The sequence below is a fragment of the Myotis lucifugus genome, unplaced genomic scaffold, assembly GCF_000147115.1.
Source record: "Myotis lucifugus unplaced genomic scaffold, Myoluc2.0 scaffold_9, whole genome shotgun sequence".
NCBI classification, from domain to species: Eukaryota; Metazoa; Chordata; class Mammalia; order Chiroptera; family Vespertilionidae; genus Myotis; species Myotis lucifugus.
The window spans coordinates 13,900,457-13,905,772 of NW_005871057.1; the positions used below are offsets into that span (position 1 = coordinate 13,900,457).

The following is a 5,316-nucleotide window of genomic DNA, read 5'->3' on the forward strand; positions in this document are numbered from 1 at the left end:
TGCGCACTGAAGTTGCTAGAGGGCCAGACCATTATAAATAGGGAAGCAGGTTGTTTACCACAACAGTAGAAGTGATATTTTTCTGAAGATATGGGTAAACAACATGATTTAACAGCCTTTGAACGTGGGATATATACACACTGAGTGGCCAGATTATTATGACCACCTGACATTTGTAGGCAAATTAGCCATACACTGCATCGTATGGGATATGGAAGCCAAAGGCCTGTTCAAACACCTTTGCTGTCTGCAGTTACCAAGATAAAATGTCTCCAATTTGCACAGGAACACAAGGATTGGACAGTTGAGCATTGGAAAAAAGTCATGTGGTCCGATGAATCATGTTTCCAGTTGCATCATGCAGATGGCAGAGTGAGAATTTGGCAGAAACAGCATGAAAGCATGCACCCCACATGCATGAGTACAACCCTTCAAGCTGGTGGGGGCAGTGTTATGGTTTGGGGCATGTTTTCCTGGCATGATTTGGGCCCTTTAATTCATGTGGAACAATGTCTGAATAGCACAACATACCTAAGTCTCATTGCTGATCAAGTTCATCCTATCATGTTGATGGCGTATCCCAATGCAGATGGCTTCATCCAACAAGACAATACACCATGCCACGGTGCTCATATTGTGCAGGAGTGGTTTCAAGAACGTGAGGGAGACTTTACCTTGCTTAGGTGGCCCCCACAATCACCAGATCTCAATCCAATTGAGCATTTGTGGGACGAAGTTAAAAGAGCAATCAGGCGTCTGGTTCCACAATCATCAAATCTCATAGAACTGGACAGTGCTATTCATCAGGCATGGTGTCAGATTCCTCGAATCACCTTTCAACATCTTGTGGAGTCAATACCAAGAAGAATTGCCGCAGTATTGAAGGCAAAAGGTGGCCCAATGAAGTACTGATGAGGTGGTCATAATAATCTGGCCACTCACGTTCAAATATATCCCATGTTCAAAGGCTGTTAAATCGCATTGTTTACCCACACCTTCAGAAAAAAAAAATCACTTACACTGTTGTGGTAAACAACCTGCTTCCCTATTTATAATGGTCTGGCCCTCTAGCAACTTCAGCGCGCAATTATAGTTAATTTGCCTACAAACGTCAGGTGGTCATAATAATCTGTCCACTCAGTGTATATATCCTATGGGTTTCTCTCAATCTTAAAAGAATGCTCCTAATTATTTTTTGACCATTGTTAGTGTTCATTACTTAACAGAAAAGGTTATTGGGGAGCATGAATTACTTTTAAGTGTTAGACTACTTAGCAACATACTTATTCTTGGCAGAACTGTGAAAGAACACACGTTTCAACACCTCGAGGTGCCTGCTGTGTTGGAATTGAAGGCTTGCAATTATCTCTCAGTGATTGCCGACTCTGCCAAACTGGGCATCCAGTGTCCTAACAAGGAGAAATCAGGCCATCTGAAACATACCAGAGATCACTGCTGTGTTGGATCCCTAAATCAAAGGGTTTGAAGTGCTTTCTTTGGGTTTTGTGGCTCCTGTGGGAGATTTCACTGACTTCTTCGTTATCAGAGTAAAGCTGGGACATTCAGTTCCAGGAAGGAAAAAGGTAAAGTACACCTGGAGCCGATTCCTACTGTTCTGCCACCTCCCGGAAGCCCCTGTCTTGTCCTCATTGATTCTGTGATGCCTTTCAGATGCTAACTTTCAGTCCAAGGGGAAACATGGGCACACCAGTAGCTTTCACTATTTGGGATTTTTCTGTCCTCTTCTCAGGTTAATATCCCCGGCCAAAAACTTTCCATCACAGAAAAATATGTGGGGTAGCCTTTGAATTACAGCATAATAACAATTCATATGCATGTATATATAGCCATGTTTAATTAGATCCCAAATTAAGCATTGCTATATATTGGACAGTCATCATAGCAGCCTATGCAATTCTAGTATGTAACACAGAAATTCAGGTGCACCTTCCTGCAAACACCATATTTAGGAGAGTTAAATTATTCCCGGGGAGGACATCAGGAAAACCTAGGATTCCGAGAAGACAGGATATATTTCTGAGAGTGAGAAGTGACTCTATAGTTCTGTAAACAAGAGCTTGAGGTGCCTTCCCCACAGCCATGGAGGTAAATATCACCTACATTGCATTAGATCACTTTCCACCCTCTCAGTGTATAAGTTGAGCATTGTGTTGGTAGCATGAAACAGACACTAGAAATATGAGCTGCCTCCCAAGGAAGAAATTTAATTCTTCGTGTAAAATAAATGCAGGAACAAGAAGTCCAAGGCTGCTAAGTTATCTCTGCAGAGTCCTCCCCTTACCGTTCCACCATCTTCTGCATGTGGCTTCTGTCCTCAAGGTCACCTTCTGTCCAATACAGATAGCTACTGGACACCCAGACATGGCATCTACATTCCAACATGGAAAGAAGGAAAGATAGACGGGAATATCCGATTTTACTTAACAGCTTGAAATTTTTTAAAGAAGCTTCCCTGAAAATCCTTACCAAAAGCTTCTACTTAATACTACTTGCCAGAATGTACTCACATATCTATATCTGGCCACAAGGGATGCTAAGAAGTGCAGTCTGTTAGCTGGGCACATTTCTGATTCCAATTAGTTTGGGGCTCAAAAATGAGTAGAGAATGGATATTCAGGGACCAACTAGCCAAATCTGCTGTCCTAGGTTAGGGATATGAGAGGGGGAGATGTCACAATGAGCTGACAATGAACCAATAGAGATGATAAAGGGAGAGGGAAGAAGAGTCAGGTTAGGCACCAGTATCCTAAAATTTTTGCTGAAGACTGGAAGAAATCAGAAGTCATTTGTGGAATGATGTAATTAGAAGTTCAAGATACTTTCTGGCAGGCACCGAGCCACAGAAACAACTGGCACAAGTGCCACAAGACTGGGGGCAAGAGAAAGTCCTACCACAAAAAGCAAAAATATGAGCTGGGTGCCCTGCTGCCAGCACTAAGATTGGCCCCCCGCCTCATACTAGTACACACAGCCCAAGAAATATTGAGCCTTGAGGCTGGACGTAGGCAAATTCTGGGGCTCAGAGTGCTGTACGTGCAACACAAGGATTGCTGATGACTACAATGCATCCAACAATGAACTGGGCCACCCCAAGAGCCTAGTGCAGACCTGCAATGTGCTCACTGACAGCACGGTACCAGCAGTGGTACGAGTCCCACTGGGCATGGCCCCTGGGCCACAAGAAGGGGGCCAAGCCAACTTCTGAGGAGGAAGAGATTTTAAACTAAACACACTAAAAGAAAATTCAGAAGAAATATAACGAAAGGAAAAGGAATGCCCAGTGTAGCAGTCTGCTCAAGGAGCAGTTGCAGCAGGCAAGCTTCTGAGTACATCCCCACGAGACCAGGCCAACGTGGCTGCACAGGTGGCTGTGTGCTGGAGGGCAAGGATCTGGGGTTCTATCTGAGGAAATTCAAGGCCCAGAAAGGCAAATAAATCCTCCTCCCTCCTACCTTAGCTCATGTAGAGGTGTTTATTGTTATAAAAAACAAACAAACAAAAAACCCAACAACAACAAAGAAGTTCAAGATTTAGGACAAGAAAAGTAAAAGAGAAACTGTAAATACTACTTTCTGATTTTGAAAATCTGCCCAGGAAGAGAGCTGTAGGCAAATCTATGTCAGTATTTTGTGCCCAAATAACAGAAACTTTCAATCAATTCCAAGCATAAGTTCCATGCCTCCACATCCAGTTGAAGATTCTGTTCTCAGAGTCTTTACCTGGCCTGGACCCTGTTCACTGCAAATAGAAGAGATAGTTGCACACATATCTCTTTTTGACTTTCTAAGCTCTGACATTGCAGACCACACTAGGCCATGCTATGATGCTGAAATGGATTTTTGGACTGGAACCTGGATTCTTTGTCCACTAGAGCTGAAGAATGAATCCACAGAGAGTAGTATAGTAAAGGTGGAGATTTATTGAAGAACAAGTACAGACTCCCACATGGGGAGAGGAAAAGAGTCCCCCAGAATGCACTCCCACATGGGGAGGAGGAAAGGGACCCACTGAGTCCCTTTTCCCTATGGCTTAGAAAGGCTGCAGATCCTGGTGACTTGATATCCTCTCTGATTGGTCACTATTCCCTTAGATTGGTTACTATAGTAACTTCTGAACTCAAAGGTCAAACTCCACATGGGACATGTGATGTCCTCTTCCCTCATTGTTCTTTTCTTTCTGGCTTTCTTCCTTCTTCTTTATTTTGTAAAAATAGACCTTTTTGGCTATTTACAGCTCCCCTGTCTTATGTAAATGCAACTGTTACCTTTCCCTGCACCTGGCTTCTTGTGTTATAGAGATGTACCTTCTCCCAATCTGTAGCCCTGTGTTTTTTCATGGACATTGTTCCACTTCTATGGGAACGTATGCACAGGTGACCCAGAGCACCTCATTTGGATATACCAATATGGACGTCAAAGGGTACTTACTATTAATTAATCAGGCTGAGCTTAACCAAAACTAAAAAGAGAGAAGACACAGGGAACAAACAATGCAAGAATCACACAGGTTTATTTACCAGAGAGCTGACGGGTTTCAGTCCTTGGCAGGCCACCCGGAGATACTCACTGACAGAGACACATGGAGGTCGTCAAGTATGCAGCTGCAGAATGCTCGGTCTCTTGACACGAAGAGAGGCCTCTAACAGTCTGGGCTCAGAAGCAGAGCAGGAACGGCAGTTTCCAGGGGCAAAGGAGAGCGTCTTGTCTGTGGAGGGCAGACAAGCATCTAACTGCTGCTGTGAGAATCCTTCTTTTATGCCCGATGGGTGGGCTTCTTCAGTGTCTCATATCAGTGTGCTCCGGTGGCCTTCTGGGCTTATCAGGATACACACGCAGGAAGTTACAAGTTATTTGTCAGGCGTTAACATGCAGGGAGTTACAAGTTGTTTGTCAGGAGTTACACGCAGGGAGTTACAAGTTACTTATCAGGGTCTCACACACACACACACACACACAAATTAAGTTCCTCTTCTAAGTAAAGTTTAAAATTCACTCTAATAAAAAAATGGAATTTGATTATACTAACTAAACTTATTACTATAACAGACCCTCATTCTAAAAATTCCCTAATCCTGCCTATATTCCCCTAAAATTCCTGTTTCAATGTCAGAGTAAAGTGTCAGGTTCTACAAGGAGAGAACAAAGTAGCTCTATACAGAGGACTTCTGGATCAGAGAAAGAGCTGCTAGAGGGAATCCCACCCCATCTGGAATGTAATGGGAGTGTTGCAGAAGACCAGAGAAAAACCAAGCAACACTTTAGAGAAAAGGAGTTACACTGTTTATTATGCTGGCAG

The 5,316-nt window shown here is 43.4% G+C and overlaps 1 pseudogene; it reads left to right on the forward strand.

Annotated features, from left to right (window-relative positions):
* The first annotated feature begins 2,100 nt into the window (after positions 1-2,100).
* Positions 2,101-3,456, forward strand: LOC106696218 (annotated as a pseudogene).
* Positions 3,457-5,316: the final 1,860 nt, after the last annotated feature.